General features: G+C 39.5%; 1 pseudogene; it reads right to left on the bottom strand.

Moving 5' to 3' along the window:
* Nucleotides 1-779: 779 nt before the first annotated feature.
* Nucleotides 780-23,527, bottom strand: LOC122313634 (annotated as a pseudogene).
* Nucleotides 23,528-23,932: the final 405 nt, after the last annotated feature.

Below are 23,932 nucleotides of genomic sequence, written 5' to 3'. Positions count from 1 at the left end.
CTATTTATCTGTATCTAAGTTCCTGTTTTTCATATGATAGAAAAAGATGGCTGGGAGAGTATTATGTTTTGTAGGTAAAACAGCAGGAAATATGTTTTGTAGGTAAAGGTGTTGATATGAGGTTTGCAGCTTTCGACGTTGTTATGCAAGTCTGGTTTTCCAGTTGGGAATGGGGATTTGTTCTGTCGAAGTTCAGGGCTTAGAACTAAAAATTTCACAACTCTTGTATCTGTCGTCGGTTTGGGATTCTCAACAGTGGCTACAAGAAACAAAGAAATGGTTAATGGGCAGTTCAAATGATTCGGAACATCAAATTAAGGTGTTGGAAAGGCTGATCTGAGAAGAGAGCTTTTCAACCATTCTACCCTGACGTCGATGCTATACTAAAAAGGTGGTGACCGGTTAGTCTATAAAGAATGCACTCATTCTCACGAGTACAATAAAAGATGGGTATAGGTTCACTAGTAAGAGATTTAGGAGAGGTCTTAGCTGCAATGAGTGTTCCAATCAAATACATTATAGACCCCGTGGTGGCAGAAGCAGTAGCCCTTTGGAAGATTTTGGATTTCTGCAAGATGATGGCAAGCTTTAACTTGATCCTGGAGGGGGATTCTCTAAAGGTTGTGGAAGCCGTTAGAAGGGGAGATGAAGTAGTCAGTACAATATCTAAGAAGACAAGCAGATGAGGATGCACATAGGCCGGCGAAAAGGGCTCTGGCTCTGGAGGCAGAGCTCATATATGGATGGAGGGCTATCAGAGTGATATAGTTGAATTTGTCTTTAATGAGAAAGCATGTAATAGTTGATTTATGAATAAAAGGTTCTGTGTTGTCCAAGAAAAAAAGAGAGTACAAAACAAGAGTTCCAGTAATCTCAAATCTGTCCAACCCTTCAAAATTTCACCCGAAATGGGGTAATAGTTTGAACAATACAGGATTTCTCCAACTAATACATTATCCATCACATTGGCTGTATGTTAGACAAGAGGCCGGAACGTTGCTTCAGAGATACTCTGGGAGCGTGTATGAATAGACTTCCACTGGTGTATCTTGTAGTAGAAAGAGAGAAGGGGGATTGGTAGTCGCACAAATAACCATCTATGGTGGTTTAAATAAACTGTACAGAGCTCCCCTGGAGTTGCAGATTTCTGAAAAAGAAAAGGAGCCAAATTCTAAACCAACACAAATTCCCCTTCTTGTTCTTGTTGCTCGGGCAGCCTTCCTTCACGGTACGGAAGAAGAATGCGCTTTATTTCTTCAGCACTGAGTGTCTCATAGTCTAGAAGTGCATTTGCCAGCGAATGTAATGCCTTCTCATGCTGAAGTGTAGAAACAAAAGTTAGCCCATACTAAAACTTGCTAATTCCAACCATCAATGTCCATCATAGCCAAGGAAGAGTTAGGGTCGACAATATTTTGAACACCAAAATGAAAAATTCCAGTGACATGCACAATAGATGTACTTAGGAACCCAGATCCTTCTGAGCAATGCCAACGACAGAGGCTAAACTTGGGGGATCTAGACTCATACCATTCACATATATAGCAGGTTCTTGGTTTTTTTTTTCTCTTTTTTTTTTTTTTTGGCACCGGGTGTTTAGGAACAACGTTCCGACTAATCCTGAGGGTGCACAAGCCCTTGGCAAGGAATTTCACGCAAGTGCATCTCGGGCAATTCAAGGAGAAAATCCCTCAGTCCGATGGCCCGTAGAGATTGTTTGCATCCAATGGGATTTGAACCTTAGACCTGGGGGGGGCATACCCCCAAGCCCAAGGCCCTTTACCACTTGAGCCAACCCCTAGGGGTTTTCTAGGTTTTCTTAAAATGTATGTACACTCGATTAGAGTGGCCTTCATATATGTTGAGATGCAAAACTAGAGGGAGGGGAAGAAAGTAAGATACAATGAAGTGCAACTTTAGGACAAATCTCAAGGTCATGCATAGTGACGCAGATCATGTTATTTGGTGACTCAATATTAGTTTCCCAAGTCTACAAGGTTCAACGAGTGCTTAACATGACCTGAATTAAACCATACCTTTTAAACTGCTATTGCACCTTTACATTTATAGATAAATCACCTTTCCCAAGCCTTTGAAATAAACCATATTGAAGGACTCGTCTCCAGAATATTTTAAGAGGGCCTTATAAAGGGAGAATGAGGTGTTATGTGTGGAGTCTCCCACTCTAGTCTAGGCTTCGCAGTGCACTGATGCTGCATTTGGCTTGGAAATTTAATTAATCTAGGAATCTAATTTCAAGGTATTACATCTCATGGATTTTCAACTCCACAAAAATATAACTCCATCACTCGGATCGGTTGGAATTCACTTGGACTTATGAATTAGAGAAACAAATTGATTGGTTATTCCTCTCCATTCATATATCTCTTTTCCCAATTTCAGTCTTGATTAGTTTACAAGATTGAATGGCCAATTCTCCTCTGGACCATAGGGATAATCGAATATATTTTTTCTTATATTGCAGCTCTCATTTTTCAAAAGGAAAAAAAAAAAAAAAAAATACTACAAACGGATGAGAACTAAGGGACAAACCTTCTTTAGCAAGGCTTTTACACGGTCATATGCTTCTCTTAGGAGTTTCACCACCTGCACAACCAATGCAAGAAATTTAAATAAACTATACGTATGTCTACCATTATTAATAAATCAGAAGAACCACAGATTCCACAAACATACTTCAGCATCAATACGTGATTGCATTTCTGAACTTGGCTGCTCATTGATGTGAACTGGCCCAATCGTTTCACTCATCCCACAATTTGATACCTTAAATAGGAAAGATGCACTCAATAAGCGAGTTAAATAGGAAATTCTTCTGTTTAAAGTGCACAGAGTGGTTCAAGTCACAATTTTTTTTTTTTTTATATGCTGATTTTCATAGCCAAACAAGTAGGTTGCAGGAATTAAAAAGACAATAAACTGTAGCGTAAATACAATTACCATGGAACATGAACCTACTTTAATTATATGCATAACCATATGGAAAATTTTACATGTTCCAAGAATATTGGAAATGATCCTGAGTTGCAGGCGAACATAGATTGTTGTTCAAGGCATTAAAATGGAAAATACCATATAGTGGGCTAGCTCTGTAGCTGTGTGAAGGTCACTACTCGCTCCTGTCGTGTGACCTGGTCCTGACCAAAGATGAGCTCTTCTGCAACTCTACCTCCCATACAAACATCGAGACGGGCTAATAACTGCTTTTTGCTAATTGATGTCTCATCACTTGAAGGAAGCTGAGTGAGCATTCCTAAAGCAGATCCACGTGGCATGATTGTTGCCTTGTGTATCGGATGTGCACCCTCTGTATTGAAGGCAACAATCGCATGGCCACTCTCATGGTATGCAGTGAGCTGAGAGAAGCTTAAGAAATGTCAGGAAGGATGACTGTGCATTTGGGTATTCTAAATAGATGATTCCCAGGAAACTGTAAGAGTTTATTGTCATGCAGATGCAATTCTATAGTTTGCATGCTGCATGCAGTCATCGTTGGCTTAAGAAAAAAAACCCATGATCAAAATTTAGACATCGCCAAAACCCCACCCACCAATCTATTCACTTCTTTGTGCGCTAAAATGCACTTTTTCCATCAAGCAATAAGATGTTTGATATCATCTGCATGACCTACCCACGATATAATATGTTCTGAAGATATCTGTGCCTCGTGCTTTAAAGTTGTTGGTATGCCAGCGTTTTGGTCCACTTGATCAAAGATCATATAGAAATTTGAGATGGCAAAATCAAACGATATACCGAAGCTCTATTTTTTCAAAACCATGGGTTGTAAAACAGACTCAACCCAACACATTGAACAGGTGATTCTATGGGTATATAAAATCATACTTCAGCAATATAAGCCACAGGTTACCCTGGACTAGCTCATAAGGAAACACCCGCACCTTCTTTGACTCTTCTGACATGAACATTGTTTTCCGCTCTGTACCCATCATGATCCTGTCTTTTGCAAATTCCAGCTGAGAAGCTGTTAACTTTTCTGCACCCTCAACAGCAGCTTTAATGGCAGCAATATTAACGAAGTTTGCAAGATCTGAGAAAGAAAAAAGTGGGGAAAACTCAAGTTGGCAGGACACTTGAAATATTTCATGAGGTAATGAAACGAATGAATTGAAGGAAATCAACTGTCGTTTAGTGCAACATGGGAAACTCACCAGCCCCATTGAATCCCGGAGTACCACGAGCAATTGCCTTTACATCTATCTCGTCAGCCAATGGTTTATCCTGTAGATAGTGCTCCAATATCTCTTGACGACCTCGCACATCTGGATTTGGAACAACAATCTAAAACAAGAATATTTGTTAGTGATTTCACTTTGAAAATATAGAGAACTTTAGCAAAAATAAATTGATAGAAAAACCCAGATATATCTAATCAGACATTACTTGATGAAACCATAGACTGAAGTGGACAAACTTGAACAAACCTACAACAAGAGTTAATTTTAGTCAAAAGACTAGAGTCAACTGGTGGCAGGTCTAAAAGATCAAGAGGATTAGTGAAGAAAATAAGAAAAATTCTACTTATCATCCCTACACCACACACCACATAATTTTTTTTCCCTTAGCAAGTATGTGGTGTAGGGATGGTGAGTAAAAGAACTCAATTAATTTAGCAGGAATAAAACAAAAATAAAATAAAATAAATAAAAATAAATGTGGTGTGTAGTGTGTGGGATGATAAGTAGCAAAGTTCAGAAAATAATACTCAAGAAAGTATTTGAGCTAGATACCGTAGCTAGACTTGACAACTGATTTTTTGTTCTCAAGATTTAGAGATTGATATGGCCACAAAAACAAAAAAATGCAGACCAAATTTCAAATGCAGAGAGATTTTGTCTGAAGCAGAAAAACATTTCCATAAGACAATAAGAGTCCTTAGGCGGTGACAACTGCCAAAAAAATGGCCTAAATTTGCAAAGTCATGTAAAAATGTTACATGGTAGTCCATAGATGAAAGAACTTACATGCTTATCAAATCTACCAGGCCTTGTTAAAGCTGGATCAAGAATATCAGGCAAGTTTGTTGCAGCCATTAATATTATACCCTACAGAAAAACGTCATTCATCTTTAGAAACGTAGAAAGCAACTCTAAATGCTGTAACATGTCTAGATGTACCTCATTCTGTTCAAAGCCATCCATTTCAACGAGCAATTGATGCAATGTTTTCTTGGTATGGCCTTCCCATTGTTTTCTTGTGGACCCAACAGCATCTATTTCATCGATGAAAATTATACAAGGAGCCTAAGAAATATGGAACCACATGAATGACATGATCAGAAACATATACCAAAGCAACATATATTTTCCTTAAAATGCAACAACTTTATCAACATAATATTAATGCCTACGATATCTGACAGCCAGAAACTATAATATGCAGGCCTTGTACCCTGCCTACAGAGGTTTACTCAATTTAAGTTTCAGTTTGCTGTTGTTAGTACGTTAAATGTCCCAGTATTATTTACAGAAGTCTCAGAGTCAGAGAGGCATTTCCCATCGTTCTCTACATTTTCATGGCATAAGGTCATCAACTACCTTTGAAATGATAAAAAACTATCCGTCTCCATTTATATATCAGGACTTCTAGCATGTTTATAAAATCAACTACCCCCCACCCCCCACCTCCCAACCCAAAACCGAAAACACGATTGCACATCACAAGGGACACCTCCAAAAGAACAAACCTTTTTCTTTGCAGCTTGGAATAAGGATCTTACACGCCGAGCACCAACACCAACAAACCTGCCATACAGAAAATAACAAGAAGTTAGTATCCCAACTGCCGGACCATTACTCGAGGAATTCCAAGATCTGAGAACGATAAATGATGGATTAATCAGAAAAGAGGGCATTTCCACAGAAAAGAGCATCGGGATTCCTCCAAGAGAAGACCAAACTATCCAAGAAGACAAGGAAATTACAAAAGAAGAAAATGGGAAATCAATTAACCCATCAATGTGATTGATATAAATACTGGGCAGATAGTTTGGCAAGAAGAGCCACAGACATCAATTATCATCAAACTCAATAAAATTACAGGGTGCTACAAGCACCGAATGCATCATTCCATTAGCTCATAATCTGTGTGAAGAGTTTACTAGATACAAATTAAAGTGTAAAATGTGTTCTATAAGGTCAGCTTACATTTCCTCAAATTCAGATCCTGCTCTATAGAAAAAAGGTACCCCAGCTTCTCCAGCAATAGCCTTCAAGTTCCCACAGAAAGCAAAAATATATCAGGAAACATTACAAACAATAACTAGATTGGATCAAACATATTAATATCAAATCAAGCACGTTAATATAATAAAATATGACCATCATCTTCTTGCATTATGATCCTTCCTTCGCACCCATTGACTAGCAACTAACAATCTGCCATCGCGTATAAACCCATTTATATAAGGCTGCTGCAGATACAATTACAACCAGGGCATGTGACTGCTGATTTGGTTTAAGGAATCAAAATAGATTATTAGCTTCAGCACACTGTCTGGAAAATCCCCATTCCTTCTCAACCACTGAAATGAATCTCGACAGCTATACACGCTTACTTCTTGTTTGATTATCTGGAAGGCATAAATTCAAAATATTGTGCTTCAATTCACCCTGGATGTTTGTGAATAGTGGATGCAATATGAGATCATGTATAGAAAATTTGGTCTACATTTTGGTGAATGGTGGTAAAATCTTTTCAAGATGAGGTTTTGTTAGGTTTGATTAATTATAAAAAAATAAAAAATAAAAAAATAAAAAATAAAAACTATTTTTGAATAATATGATAGTAATAAAAAAAAAAAAATTAAAGAAAGAAAAAAAAAAAAACCAGCTAGGGGTGCTACCCACCCATGCGGGGGCAAGGGTGGCCCCTTCCCACACCCCGCCTCTGCATGGGAAGAGGGTGGGGTTTGCTCCCCATAATCCGCCCCCACACACCAGGAGAGGAGCCCCCTTGTCGAGACCCCAACAAAAATCGCCCTAGGACAAGGTCCTAGACATGCATGGACATCCGAGATTGGGCCTTATATGGGGTAGAGCATAGCTTTGTAGGACTTTCCTAGGGGTCTAGTGCAGACCCTAGGGAGATTGCAAGAATGACACAGGTCAATTGGAAGATGGCTCAACAGCTTTCCATTTGACTAAGCCATGGCTCAGCCTTGATAGCCCATTGACACTCCTGTGGGCATGCCTTGACAACCCCATAGGCCTTGCCTTGACACTGTCACTGACATGCCTTGACAGCCCCATGGGCCACTAGCATGGCCAGCACCACCATCATGCCATGGCCACTGCCATGGCACTAGCATGACAGCCCCACAGATAGGCCATGGCCCCTGCCATGGCATGCACTTGACAACATCGCTAGCATGCCATGACCTAGGGCTGAGCACCAACAAAGTCGGAGTCGGATTTGGCTTCCTCCGACTCCGACTCCGACTTTGTCGGAGACCGAATCTGACCTCCGACTCCGACTCCGCTTAGACCCCACTCCACTCCGATTCCGACTCCGACTCCGACTTGTCGAAGCGGAGTCGGAGTTGGGCTTTTTTATTGGGCTTTTTTTTAGACTTTTTTCTTTGACCCAATTAACATTTCAATTTTACAATTTGCAACTCTAATCAGATTTGGGCTTCCATATCAATTTTTTTTTTTTAAATATAATTTGAGATTTCTAATTTATCTAACCAAAATTAATACATTAGAAAATAAAATTAAGTAACAATTTAATGTGTATTATTTAATTAACTCACTAAAAAAATCACTAGTTAATTATTACTTTATTAATTATTACTAACTTAGAGAGTTAGTTATATATTAGAAATTTGACAAATTTTTTTTCTTGTTTTTTATATCCAAGGGAATATATTTAATAATTATGTAATTATATTGTGATATTAATTTAATATATATTAACTAATAGTATACTATTATATATATATATTATATTAGTAATATACTAATACTAATACTATATATTGGTAATTTACTATATACTAATAGTCTAATACTATTAGTCTATTAGTATATAGTAAATTATTAATATTTATTAACTTATTTACTATAAGTTTATAACTAATAACTAGTGTGAATTACTAGTATATTATTGAATTTAACTAATGATGTTAATATATAAGATATAGTTATATAAAATCTATATAATCAATTTTAATTTTTATACATTAGTATTAAATGCTATTATAAATTTATTACTTATATATTAGTGTTATATGTTATATTATACATTAGTATTATAATGTTACATGTTATTAAGCATTTTAGTATTTATACATTAATATTACTTGTTATTATATTTATATTTATATGATTAATATATAGAAAAACACATATTATTGATAAAATATATACATTAGCGGAGTCGGAGTCGGAGCCGGAATAGGGAGTTGGAGTCGGAGGCGGAATTGGAGTCGGAGTATCGGAGTCGGATCGGAGCGGAGTCGGAGTCGGATCCGCCTGGACTCCGACTCCGACTCCGACTCCGACTTGTCGGAGCCAGAACGGAGTCGGAGTCGGAGTCGGATTTTTGCTCAGCCCTACCATGACCCATTGCCATGGCACACTCATGTCAGCCGCTCAGACATGCCTAAGGCATGCCATGGCTCCTACCATGGCACGCCCAGAGCATCCTAGCTAGCATGTCATGGCACGCTCAAGATAGTCACATGGCTTGCTTGTTTGCATACCTTAGCCCAGGCCTTGACACGCAGCAGGCGCCCATGGAGACTACTGGCCGCGCGCAGACCATGCATGTAGGCCTATGCATTCTCTTGAGTGTGCACCTGCGCCCATGCATGTGTGCCCCAGCACCACTTAACAAGGATAGTGGCGTGCCCCAGCACCACTTGCTTTTATTTTATTTATTTATTTAATTTATTGTGCTATGGGCCTTTTGGGTTGTTTCCAAGTTGTAAGCTCTATAAATAGGACCCATAGGCATTTCATTTTGCATATTTGATCATTTGGCATATTTTCCTTTGTGGAACAGTTTGGTGTTTCTTGTGAATACTTTCGGTGCTTTTGCACTTTGGCTCTTTTGGGTGCAATTCGTGAATCCCAAAGAGAGGATTATCACCTTGCAATTCGTAAATAGTTGTTGTCCATTTATCCATCTTTGTTTCATCACCTTGCAATTCGTGAATAGGTGTTGAATCTTTATCTATCTATATTTGTTCTTCCATATATCTTTGTTCATATATTTTCCTATTTGTTCTTATATATTTTTTTTATAAGAAAGAGAAAAATATTATTAATCAGAAAAAAAGGTACAGCCCATGTATACAGGAAGTATACATAAAACCTAGGGACGTTCTATGTGCGATGAATTAAAGACAGGAACTCATGAACATTGTCCTAGTTTAGTACAATAGCAGAAAACCAAAGCAATAAAGTGTGTAGGAAAAAGTTCTTCAACTCTGCTACAGAGCGTTCCTTGTCTTCAAAGCAGCGTACATTTCTTTCCAGCCAAATACACCACTTTGGAGGGCATAACCCACGCAACATCAATCCTTTGGAAAATCTCATCCCACAATTCCCTTGTAACCTCACAGTGTAGTAGGAGATGATCAACAGATTCTCCATTCTTTTTACACAAATAACACCAATCCATCACTACACATCCCCTCTTCCTCAAGTTATCCGTGGTCAAGATCTTTCCAAGGGCTGCATTCCATACAAAAAAGGCTACTTTAGAAGGCACATGAGCCTTCCAAATGCTCTTCCAAGGAAAGGAAGAGTGGTCTTGTGATGATAAGAGGTTATAGTACGCCTTTACTGTTAATTTCTTCTGATTACTAGCCCTCCACTTCAAGCAATCACACTGTGCCATAAGAGTCCCCATGGAGTATATTAAGCTAAGAAAATCTGAAACCATAGGTAATTCCCAATCTTGGAAGTCCCTGATGAAAAGAACATTCCACTGTTGAGCACCCTGAAAAAATAATCGCACATCTGCCACTGAAGCCTCCCTATTAGCAGCAACAAGGAAAAGAGTTGGATAAACTCTTTCCAATGCCTGGTCTCCACACCAAACATCCCGCCAGAAGCTGATGCGAGTACCATCTCCAACTACAAAGCGAACATGTCTCTCAAAACAAGACCACCCACTCCTTATAAATTTCCATAAACCCACACCATGCCCCCATGTCACTTCGTTGGAGCACCAACCACCCTTAGCAGCTTCATATCTTGCATCAATAATTTCTTTCCACAAAGACCCCCCCTCCGAGTAATATCTCCATAACCACTTCCCCAGTAATGCTTTATTAAAAGTTCTCAAGTCGCGCACTCCCAACCCCCCTTGTGTAACTGGAGCACAGACTGTCTTCCAATTGACTAGATGGAATTTCTTCTCCTCACCCAAGCCCCCCCATAAGAATGTCCTTATGATTTTCTCAATCCTATTCCCCACCCCTGCCGGTAAAGGAAACAAAGATAAGAAATATGTAAGAAGGTTTGAAAGGGTACTCTTAATAAGAGTAAGCCAGGCCCTTTTTGACAAATAAACTCGTTTCCAACCAGCCAACCTTTTCTCTATCTTCTCTACCACCCCATCCCATATTGTTCTAGCCTTAAAAGTTGCACCCAATGGAAGTCCTAGATATTTCAAAGGCAAAGAGGACACCTGACAATCCAATAAACTTGCTAAACTGCGTATATTTGATACCACACCCACCGAAACCATCTCAAATTTGCCAAGGTTCACCTCGAGTCCCGACACTGCTTCAAAGCAAAGTAACAGTGCACGTAGAGTTTGGATTTGGTTGTTATCTGCTTCATAGAAAAGTAAAGTATCGTCTGCAAATAAAAAATGAGAGATAGTAATCGAGCCACCAGAACCATTACCCACCTGAAAACCAGATAAAATACCTCCACCAATTGCGGCCTACACCATCCAACTAAGAGCCTCCATGACTATAACAAACAAAAGGGGGGATAAGGGGTCTCCTTGTCATAAACCCCAAGAACTATAAAAAAATCCAGCAAGTGTACCATTAACTAAAACTGAGAACCGAGCAGTCGAAATGCAATGACTCATCCATGCGATCCACCTATTACCAAAACCACACCTCCTGAGCAGATATAAGAGGAATTCCCAACTCACATGATCATACGTCTTCTCTATGTCAAGCTCGCATAGGATGCCTGAGCCTCCCTCCCTCAATCTATGGTCCATGCATTCATTTGCAATGAGCAGTGAGTCAAGAATTTGTCTTCCACGAATAAATGCATTTTGGGGCTTGGAAATAATATGTTCCAACATCGGGCTTAACCGGTTAGCAAGAACCTTTGAGATAATCTTATACACTCCACTGATCAAGCTTATAGGACGGAAGTCCTCAATAATCGAAACCCCATGTCTCTTAGGAATGAGTGCAATGAAAGTTGCATTGAGGGATTTTTCAAACTTTTGAAAAGAATGAAATTCGCTAAATACCTTCAGAACATCCCCTTTGACAATGTCCTAGCAAGTTTGAAAGAACCCCATAGAAAAACCATCCGGCTCCGGCGCTTTATCCTTAGTCATCCCAACAATGACCTTGTAGATCTCATCTTCATCGAAAGGTCTCTCCAAAACGCTCGCATTCTGAGGGTCAATGGCATCAAAAGATAAAGTATCAAGCTTCGGCCTCCACTCAGCCAATTCTGTGAGAAGGGTCTCATAATAATCCACAATATGATTTTCTACGTTCGAGGGAGAAGATAACACCTGATTACCTAAGTGTAGCGACTCTATAGCATTATTGTGTCGATGTGAATTTGCCACTTTGTGAAAATACTTCGTACACTTATCAACTTCTTTCAACCAAAGGGCTCTGGATTTTTGACGCCAAGAGGTCTCCTCAGACAACAACACCCTCTCCAAATTTGCCAAGACTGCACCCTTCCTCACAATCATCTCCTCTGAGGGATCGCCTGATAATTCCCTCCCCTCTAACTCCTGCAATTCCTCCATAAGGGTAGTTTTCTGATTGTCAATGTGGCCAAAGACTTCCATGTTCCACTTCTTCAAGTCTTGTTTCAGAGCCTTCAATTTACTTGCAAGAATAAAATTTGGAGTACCTGTGAACTGATAAGCAGACCACCAATTACGCACCATCTCCACAAACCCGTCTGCGGTAAACACATGTTTTCAAACTTGAAATACCGCCGACCACTATGAATGCCCCCACAATCTAGTAAAATAGGAATATGATCTGAGTAGACCCGCTGTAGACGTTTATGACATACTTCCGAATAGTGGGCTTCCCATGAAGGAGAGACAAGGAATCTATCCAATTTCGACCATACCCGACCATTAGACCAAGTGTATTTGCCTCCTACCAAAGGGAGGTCCATAAGATCCAACTCAAAAAAGAACTCGGAGAACTCCTCCATAGCCGTTGAGTTCTGAAGATGTCCTGACCTCTCACTAGGGAAGCAAGTAACGTTGAAATCTCCTCCCATGCACCACGATACATCCCAAAGAGAGTATACACCCACCAACTCTTCCCATAACCTCCTCCGCTCCCTGTCCACATTGGGCCCATATGTTCCTACAAATGCCCATTCCCATCCATCAGTAGCGTTCTTGAATCGCAACGCTACCGAGTAATCCTCGATGCACTCCTCAGTTACCTCAACCACTCTTTTGTCCCACATTAATAACACTCCACCTGACGCTCCTAAGGAGGCCAACTAAGACCAACCCGCATATGCACATCCCCATAAACTTCGCACTATTCTTCTGTCGATAAACCGTAACTTAGTTTCTTGAAAACAAACCACATCACCCTTCCACATCTGCAATAAATTTTTGATGCGAAGGCGTTTATTGCGATCATTAAGTTCCCGCACATTCCATGAGATAATCTTAGGCTGTATGTAAACTTAAATTTGCCCCTCCCTTCCGCTCTATCCCTACCGCTACTTCCTTCCTTTGCATCATAGTTAATGGAGCAAGTAAGCCTTTTCAATTCCCTATCCCGCTTTGTGGCTGACTTCATATGCCTATCCTCAATTGCCATAAGATCCCTAAATTTTTCTTCATCACCTCCAAACGAAATCCCAATAACAGCTTGTATCTCCTCCACTTTTTTGAATACCCAGTTAGAAGGAACTCGCTCATTATTGAAACTAGGCGGAAGGGTGCATAACGGAGTTAGCGCAGCCCCCTCACCACCAATGCAGTCTTTATCCACCAAAGCCAGCTGCAAATTCGAGTCTGAGTTTGGTTCTTCCCCACCAATTAAATCTTCCGGCCGAAATACCTCTTCCACTGCTTCAGAAAGCCTTCCAACATCAGGAGAATTAATTTCCCCCAACATATTCCCCACTATTCTTATATTTTCTCACATATCAAACATATCCTAAGCCTTATTATTCTTATTCATTGATTTCTCAAAATATTCATATATACCAAAAAGAGTCTTCATCGTCCCTTGTTGAGTTTTTATCCTTTGTATTCATATTGTTCATGTGTGTTCTTCGTGTTCTTCCATCGTCATTTCTCTAGGTTTAATCCATTTTCCAAACACCACACGCCTACCACCTTGTTTCCCATAGTCCATATTCGGCCAACATTTCCCAAAGTGCCCTCCTTCCATTCTCACAAACCCTAGCTGAAACCACCTAGATTCCTACAAGGTAATTCCTACATTTTAGGAATCATCATCTCATTTTCCAAATCCCATCCTATCCCTTCATCTCCAGCTTCGGCCAACCACTTTCTCAAATTCAAACTCAAATTCCAATCCCAACATTTTAGGAGATCCAATCCCTAAACTCCCTCAATCATCTCCATCTTTTCAAATCCTATCAAAGACCCTCATCCGCTTGCCATATCAAATCCCCTCATTCTAGGAACTACCTAGAATCACTCGAACTTTAAATCCCTCACTCCACTCTTGCCTTAGCCGAAATACCCTAATCCCTAAATCATTTCCTACATTTCAGGAACTCATCTTCCATCTTCCAATCCATCCAAATTCGAAATACATCTATTGCCTTAGTCAAACTCCAAGTTCTAAACAACTCCCATCAATCTTATCATTTAGGATCAAACCGTAGCCACCTCACCCATCATACAAACCCTATCTTTCATCTCCAAATCCCTACACTCAAGGAACAATACTAGACTCATTCAAACACTATCCCACTTCATCCTCTTACCACATTCAAATACTACTTTCTTCATCTTACCTTAGCCAATCCCTAAAGTCAAGGAGCAACCCTAAACTCTTTCAAACACCTTTCAAACCCTAGCAACCCATCCTAGACTCCAACCCTAATACATCACTTCCCAATTTCGTAATCCCCTTTAGCCACCACCCAAAACCCTAGCTACACTTCACCATACCAACCCTAAGCATCATCCAAGTGGCGCCAACATCAAGGGCAACCATCAAGTCAATCCACATTGCGTCAAATACACAAACTAACCACTTAGATCACCCAAACTCATCATTATCATCAAATCCATCACTAAACACCATACCTTCATTAACTTAGGAACTCTTCATTGCCATTTCCTAGCCAAGACCAAGCAAGATGACGAGAAACATTCGGTCATCATAAGGCGACGCGAGACCCATGGACCCCTAATGTTTGGGGACTAGATCGAGGTCCCCAACACCCCTATCCTGGTGCCAGGGGGTGGAAGCCCAATAGTCCACTCGCCCCTGCCCCTCCTCCCCCGTCCACCGCCACCCACGATTGTGACACGATAGGAAAAAACAAAAAAAAAAATCACAAATCCACAACAAAATCCACTCAAAATACAAATCCACATTCCACAACAAAAAAATCCTAAACTACTAAAAAAATCATTTGCAAACAACAAATCAGAAAGAAAGAGAGAGGGAGAGAGGGAGAGATGATCAAAGAGAAGAAGAGGAGGAGGCACATAGGAGGAGGATGAGAAGAGGAGGAGGAGAAGAAGAGGCGTCTGCCGTGAGGGAGCGAGGCTCTGAGAGAAGAAGTTGAACCCAAAATGAGAGAGAAAAGGGGGGGGGGGAGTTAAACCCCCCCAAAATGACACCGTTTCTTTTTTTTTTTCTAAATAAATTTGTTAACAAAACAACATCATTTGGTATCGAAATTATTATTTTTATATATGTATATATATAATATTATATATTAATTTGGACTGGGCTTAAGCCTAGGTTTGTGGTGTGGGCTTGGGCCCGAACCCCCCCCCCCCCCCCCCCCCCCCCCGGGGGGTGGGGCTGGGACAGTGGTGTGCCCCACCGCCCACCCCTAAATGCAGCAGCCACCAGCCTGGCCACCAAGGGCAGCCCAGATCAGGCCGCCGGTGGTGTCCAGCAGCCACCACTTTATGAAACTTTCAGACAAGATTCCAAGGATCAAGCTGAACCCCTAACAGCAGCAGGGTTAAGTCCATATATGGATCGAAAACAAGACATTCCATTACGAATAAATACCATTTACAGAAATATACAAACACCTAACCTTGGCAAGCAGAGTTTTTCCAGTTCCCGGTGCTCCAGTCAAAAGAATTCCCTGCAAATAAGCATGAGTCAGGCTCTATAGTATAGAAGCTATAAAGCACAGAAAAAAGAAAGTTACAAATAGATAAAATCAGAAAGACATTTCCACTCATATGCATACCATTAAAAAAAAAATTGAACAGAAAAAGCCTTGAAAAAGAAATATCTTTCAATATGGGAAACAACCAATCTAGATGATACTAACTACAAAACGAACATAGAATTTTGAACTCATTTAATGTCACAAGCATGCCATACTCTAGCACATATGCAATTTCATTCTTAAGTAGTAAAACTATGAACTATTATATACTTGCACATCACATGATCCACATAAGTACATAGAACCAACATGCTACACTTCATATGCAGTGAGGAACACCTGAAGCACAATATATGCACAAAAGGAATTCCAAAAAATAGTTGTAGTTTAAATAAAAATAATATTGATAAAACCTTTGGTAACTTTCCACCAAGCCGAGTAAATTTAGATGGGTTTTTCAGATATTCCACTACTTCCTCAAGCTCCTGCTTTGCATCATCGCAACCTTTGACATCCTTAAATGTTTTAACATTCTGCAAGACAACAAATTACTCGGCATGATTAAGGTACTCTTCAATGCAAGTGTGATAAATGTAACAGATTAACACTCAAACCTTCTAGAAAATCAGTCCCATAAAACATTTAAGCAACCAATAATAAAACTTCTAACTAAGCTACTACTAGCAATTATTAGGTAATAATAATATCACATCCCTACCATAACTTTCAGCTGAATGTGGAAGCCAGAACTAGACATAAAGAATAAAGTCTCGTGTTGAAAATCAATACGTTTTAGTGATTCCAAACAAAAATCTTGGTACTGGTCCAACTTTCCGGCATTCGCTCCTCAAGCAATTCAAAACTTTTTTTTGGATTTTCTTCTACCTATCCACCAGCTAATGGGGAGACACAGTCCATCCCCCTTGGCAAACAGGGGTGGGGTCCCAACCTCCAAGAAAAACCAAAACAGCCATTGCATGGAACCGTGACAACTTCTTAAAAGGTCAGCAATCTGGAGAGTATAGACTACCACATACCTACCTTCTCTGGAATAACATCTCTATTTAACTCCTTTGGGGCATAGGAAGAACTTGATCCAACACCCGATGCTCCTATTCCACCCAAGTTCCCTACATACTTTTGAAATGCAGCGGCACCCATTAACCTGATAAAAATAAATCAAAATAAAAATAAAAATTCAAAATCAAAGTCATGTTTCCATGGATTAAGACTCAGGAATGCAGGCAAGCACTAAGTAGTGTGTGAAAGAGAGGGGGGGTGTTTGTGGAGAGACTGGGGGAAGAGAAAGTTCGTACCCCACTAATCCAACAGCTACAGTAAACAAGATAGTGGAGATAAGCTCTTGAACAAAACGTGATTTGTTTGAAACTTTAGGCTCAACCTAACAGAAAAACCAACTCTTATTATGTTGATTTAAAAAAAACAGGAAAATTAGAATCCACAGAGAAAGTAGAAGAAAACATTAATTCTTTCATATAATCAATCTTTATGCCAAAAGTAGAAAACTTTGATGGCATTCTTCTGCCAATAATTGAGCAAACCTTTTCTATTAAAACTTACCATCACAACATGTAATGGCTGCTTCTCAGATATGCCAGGGTTCAGAAAGGCCTCATCCGTGTTACCTGATGCTTGCTGTTTCAGCTCTTGCAACTACATATATAAAAAAAAAAATTTTATAGGTAGCTACATATATAAAATTAATTATTAGCCTAATAACATATCTATGTAGATATGAAGCAGAAATGACTAAAGATGAATAACTTGAAAGGACTGCAAGCTGTTTGATCAGAAACTATGCTCTTGCATAATTGAAGTATTTAGGCCTGGTTTGGATGGAGAGAAACTTCCATCTCATCTCATCTCATCTCAATATCCAAACACCACAAACACAAACACTTTTCAATTTCAAATCTTAAACTTTTTCATCTAATCATTACCTAATTATTACAACTTTTCCATTTTTTTTTTTTTTTTGACTGGCACGGGCGTCCAAGAATAACGCCCCGACTAATCTTGGGGGTGTACAGGCTCTTGGCAAGGAGTTTCTCACAAGTACACCTCGGGTAATTTAAGGAGAAAATCCCCCAGTCTGATGGCCCCTAGAGATTGTTTGCACTTAAGGGGATTTGAACTTTAGACCTGAGAGGAGCATACCTCCAAGCCCAAGGCCTTTACCACTTGAGCCAATCTCTAGGTGTTTACAACTTTCCCAAACTTCTAAACAAAACACAAAATACAATTATAATTTTTCAAATCCCAAAAAAATATATATATTCAAACAATATTTTAATTTTATAATTTTTTTATAGGTAACTTTATAATATTTTTATTATACTTTTTCTCTCATTTCCCAAAACCCTATAAAACATTTTAACTCAAACCAATTCATTACTATTCACGAACCATCTCACTACTATTTAAAAATCATCTCATCTCAATGCACTATCCAAACAAGGCCTAAGAGTTAAGAGTTGTGGATGAGTATAGTTAAGAGTAGTGGATGCAGATATATGTCTATCTAGCCAGACACGGATAAAACATGAGCAATTTCCTATTGAGAACATATCAAAAAAACAAAATCTTATGAGTAGCCTCAAATACATGAAAAAGCATCTTAAAACACATACAATAATAATTATCAGAAACTCCGGGACTAATACTCTTATCAATGGCCTAAAGTGCACAAGAAACTGCAAAGCCTTCAATACCATTATACAAAGATATATCTGAAGTTCCTGAACCTATCCTCCTTCCAAACCCTGAAAGGGAAAAAGGGAAAACACGGAGGATCAACCCCGGCATTGTGCAAAACAAGCTTCCATCATGCTAGGCTTGCGTGAATAGTCAGTATGGAACTGTTCTATATTTTTAATTTTTTTTAATGGAAGGATCATTTAGATTGAGAGCACTTTGTCAAATTTACCCACAAACTTCATGTCACTTTTTCCTCTTCTAGTGAGGATTGCCAATTGCTTGGAAAAGTTACAGAGGGACTTTTAGTGGGAAGGTACAAGTAAAAAGAAAAACTTATCAAAACCTTTGTGTGGGGGAGGTGTGAAAGAAGAGGTCCCATTTCATTTGGTAAATAGGCCTATGATATGCTCTTCAGTCCTGGGAGTCCCCAGGGCAGGGGGTTTATGCGGGTCAGAAACCTTATCCAGTTTAACTGAGCCTTAATGTGGTAAGTGGTTATGGCCTATGCTTATGAAAGAGAGATAATTGGTGGTGGATGCAAAACATGGTTGTTAGTGAGTGGGTGGTGTTTCCTTGAAGTTAATGGTTCATATGGAGTCAGTCTTTGGAAAAAAAATTTTGGAAGGGATCGGGGGGACTTAATCCTGCTTTACAAGATTTGAGGGGGGAAATACCTCTAGATAAGGTTCTGGTCTAATACGTGGTGTGCTGATAAGGCTCTTAAGTTACTTTATCCAGAGCCTTTTTAATTTCTTGTCACAAGGAAACTTCAGTAGCAAATCTTCTACTTTTGTCCAATGGCACTTACTAGTGGGATGTTGAGTTTATTCAAGCAGCACATGATTGGGAGGTGGAAATCATCACTTTTTTCTAGGATGTACCATAATCCATGAGGTTGAGAAGGGGCGGGGAGGGAAGGCTTTGTTGGGTTCTGTCTATGCGATGAGAGTTTGAAGTTAGATTGTTCTACAATGGCTAATCTCCTGAGGGTAGTTCCCTCTCCCCTTAGAAGCAAATTTGGAGGAATAAGGTTCCATTGGGAGTGGCTTTATTTGTTTGTGCCACAACTCTAAGGAAGAAGTATATTCTGTATGTTAGTTTTATTAGTAGCCAATATTTTATGAGCACTATATTTGGACTATCAAAGCTTCATTGGGTCATGTTATACAGGGTGGAAGGCATATTGGCAGGTCAGAAATGCAAGTTTTCTAGTCCTTAAGAGGGATACTTTATGGCAGCAGAGTCTTGTGGAATGCCGTATGTGTGGATGAAAGAAATAATCTGAATTTTGAGGATCGAGAGAAGATGATGGTAGAACTAAAAGATATTTCTTTAGAAGACTATTCCATTGGTTGGCTGCTCAATCTTCTTTTCAAATGTCTAGCTTCCCAAATTTTCTATTACTTCTTTTTCTGATAGATGTAAATCTTGCATACACTTTGTGTACCTAGATACCAATATTTCTAATTATCAATAAAGGTGTACTTACAAAAAAATTAACACACTTTCAAGCCATAGGTGACAAACCAGTCCTATTACACCACCAACACATAGTTAACACATAAAACGACTGAATGAAGTATCACACCTGAAATCCTAACTTATTGGGAAGCGGGTGTTACAACAAAGTTGCAAGTGCTTATATATTTTTGAAGCTACTACCCATGTTGAAGTTGCACTTTGGTAAGATGAGAAGGTAATTAACAGTGAGATATAGAGGTGACTTTTTATAAGAAGTATAAAATGTTTCTAATTCTATAGTATTGTTGGACATGGAGAATTGTAAGGTATGTTCAACCTCCACTTCTTTTCTTTCCTTATTTTTAATTCTAACCTCCAGATTCTATTAGAGTATGCAAAACACATTAAAAATCCATTCTCTCTCTCTCTCTCTCTCTCTCTCTCTCTCTCTCTCTCTCTCTCTCTCTCTCTCTCTCTCTCTCTCTCTCTCTCTCACACACACACACACACACACACATTTCCATAATGGTCCAAATGCAGTTTTACTATGTATTTCTCTGTATAGATCGATTTCAAGTTGTACCACCAATAAGGACTCTTAGAAGAACATAACACAAGATAAAAACAACAAAAGACAACAATCTTCTTTTTTTTTCTTTTTTTGATCGGTAACAAAAGACAACAACCTAGTAACAACTAAATACTAAAGGTTCAAAAGATGACTATTGGAACATTAGTCCATGCTTGATTACCAATGAAGGAAGACTAGAGGGCTTCCCAGTCTCCTCGTCTGGAAGATAGTAAGATATAGCATTCGTGACTACAAGAGCTCGAAGATATTCTGCAACTCCTCTACTGTCTACTGCATGATCTCTTCCTTCAAATCGATTGATGACAGATTCTGGACTGCAAAATGAGAAGGAACAAAGTTGCAACCAAATTTTAGTTAATAACTGGAAAAGAAAAGGAAGAATATATTTTTATTCCTGCTTGGAACTATCTTTAAACATCCACTGATTTTGACCTTATCTCATACCACAATGAAGAGATTTGAGTTGATTCACTAGTATTATACGCACATATACATCAATAGTTTTTTTTTTTTTTTTGTAAGTACATATACATCAATAGTTGTATGGGTCTATATTTGTATTGTATTTATTTGTGGATGCCTAACTACTTCTTGTGTACTTGGGTTTTGCCTAACTACGTGCATTAATAAAATCTCTTTTTCCTTTTTTAAAAAAAAAATTATTTGTGGATGTTTATGTATTATATGGCCATATATCATTAAATAATTCTTATTAGGTTAAAATTTTGTCAGGTCTACCATTAGATTACATGTAATTCATATGTTACTGTGCAAGCCAAGTTTTGTGTTAATACGAAGTCACTTATCATCCAATCTAAAGCTCGTTGGTTTAGTATATTTCTAAAATAGTAACGAAAATACAATGATGAATTAGAACAACGTTATATATATTTGTATTTCTTATGGCATGTCGGTGTCATAGAAATATTGGTCCAAGGAGAAGTCATAAATCGTTGACATTAAAAGAGAATTAAACCAGGTGTATTAGAAAGGCGTTATAGTCTTTATTTTCTTCTCTTTTCCTCCATATTCTTAGCAACCACGAATAACAGAAACATGGAAAGGCTTGGAATCTTATACGTTAATATTTTGACTCCCACTTGCTGTAATATTGCCCAACAGACTAACACTCTTACTAAGCAACTCTGTTCTGGAATTAACTATTGCATTCTCCAGAAACAAAACGAGAAGAAAATGAACTTCACGGACCCCAACTTCATTCCCTTGAAATTATCTTCCCGCAACCAATTAGATGATGACAAAATAAAAGAACAGAAAACGGAATCACCTAACCTATGCTTATTGAGCTCAGCCAGCAGAGCATTTTGCTTCGCCACGTCCTTCGGGTTTGCATCTGCCTCCGCAATCAACCTCTCCAACCGCTTCTCCCGCCGCCAAAAGGGCCACCAACTCAACCAATCCAAACCCAAAACTTTCTCAAAACCTTTTTTCAGCCTTACCCACGTCCCTATCAAGAACATTACCAATGGTAACCTACTCGTTATCTCAGTATCACTCAGAGTCCCACTCTTTCCCTCAGTGGCGGCCAAATTCTGTTCCTTTCCCTGACTTTGCTCCAGTTTTTCACTACCCGCTTCCCCATTTTCCAAACCCACCTCCCCAAACTCACTCTTTAACCGATTTTCAGAATTTCCACCGCCCAATTCGTCATTTTTCGAAATTCCAAATTCGGAAAACGAACTATTCACATTGAAACTCGAGCTATCTTCGTAAAAATCCTTGAAATTCGAATCTTTTGAATCGGAAACCCAATCCGCATCCGAAAATGTCAATCTTTGGGAATCTAAGCCCCCACTTTCGGGGCGTAAAGTGCTAGGAACCGAGAGAGTCCGGGGAAAAAGTCTGGATTTAAGAAAATTTGAGGAAGCGAAAGTAGAGAGACAAATCAGATCGAAAGAGACTCAAGAAGAAGAAGCTGCATAGCGAGGAAGATGAAAACGCTTCGAAGACGACAAAGACGGCGGGGGTTTAAAGAGAAGAAACGCTTGCAGAGAAGTGGTCATTGCTGCTTGGGGTTTATCACATTCGCTTTGTGTTCCAGCTGCACTCTCCCTCACCAAACGAGGGACGGAGGAAGAGTCGAGAGAGAGAGCTACAGAGAATTTTGGGTCAGAGAGAGAGAGGGAGCGCCTTATCTTTGGGATTGAATTTGGCACTGGCTTTGGTGGGGGCGGCTCGTGGGAGCCGACTGTTGTAGGTTAAACTTATTTACTTATTGAGAAAAAAATATTTTGAGTAATAATTTATATTAAACTGTATTTTTATTATTGCTATAAGCTGTGTTTTTTTCGTCAGGTAGAAGACCCAACAAGTGCTAAAATAAGTGGCTTCGTGGAAAATACCTTCATTTTATTATTCTTTGCTTTTAGCAATCAAGAAATATGTTGATGAAGAGAAATTTTATTTTAATTGAGGACTTATTTTATGACTGATGTGAATAGCTATGCTCATCTCAAGGGATTAAAAACAACGGTCCCGCTAAGTACAGTCGGGATGTGCAGTCGTGGGGTAAGCGGGCAGGCCACGTCAACTGAATTGAAAAAAAAAAAAAACAAAATTAAAAAACAAACAAAAAAGTCTGAGACAATAGCAACAGGGGGAGAAGGGTGGGACTGGAACCAGCAGAGAAGCAGGTCGTAGAGCATGCCCAAGGCGCCGATGATGGGTAAGTTGCCGGCGTTACCGATGCCCCTGACATTCTCGACGCCTGGGGATAGTTTAGGGTGGGAAGGGAAGAGAAGAATTAAGATATAAATGGAGGGATGGGCAAAGAGGAGAGGGGCGAGGGTAGGGAGGTTCTTAGGAGAGGCCAAAATGGTGATGGAAAGTCCACGGAGGGAGAGTTTGTGGGTGAGATCAAGGAGTGGGAGCATGTGGCCTTGAGCTGGCCTTGAGCTGGGTAAGGAAAGACCAGAAGGAGTATGGAAAGTCGGTTTGTAGACTGTACGCGAGAGAGAGATGGGTTCTTCACTTCTCGTTTGTGGAGGTCACAGCTCAAGTCATCCTCCACGGTGTCTGTTGGTCTGTAGACTCTATGCAAGGCTCTCGAAAACAACCGGAAGTCATCCTCTGTCACATCCTCCACTATATGAGCAACAACAAGATCGTTCATGGCTTTGGTACCTCGCTTATACAGAATTCCCATTCCTTGTAGAGCAGTTGGCGAGAGAGCAATCTTTGATGTATTGTATGACTTTTCCGTTTATTCTGGGTTGTAATTTAGGAATCTCAAGTTTATTTAAGGGTTTCAGATTTAAAGGGTTTAAAGCCACAATCTTTAGTCAGCAATCTCTATCCAGAGTACGTTCATGGATATCCAAAGCCACACGAGCTTAAAAATGGCATGAACGAGGTCCTGGACGCAAATCGAAGGTGTTGGCGTCCTCCATTAGAAGCTAGCACGATGAAATAAAGAGAGCGAGAGAGAGACCAAGGCAAATTTGAAACCTGCCCCTGAAACTAGTGCTCAAGAAATGGGCTCTGATGGAGCGACGGCGTCGGTGGCTTGTAGCACCATGGGATCATTTCTGTCGGCGCTGACGAGCGGGGT

This window comes from Carya illinoinensis, chromosome 6 (genome assembly GCF_018687715.1).
Source record: "Carya illinoinensis cultivar Pawnee chromosome 6, C.illinoinensisPawnee_v1, whole genome shotgun sequence".
Taxonomy (NCBI): Eukaryota; Viridiplantae; Streptophyta; class Magnoliopsida; order Fagales; family Juglandaceae; genus Carya; species Carya illinoinensis.
The sequence above is the reverse complement of the archived record's forward strand: the minus strand, read 5'-3'. Positions and strand labels throughout refer to the sequence as shown.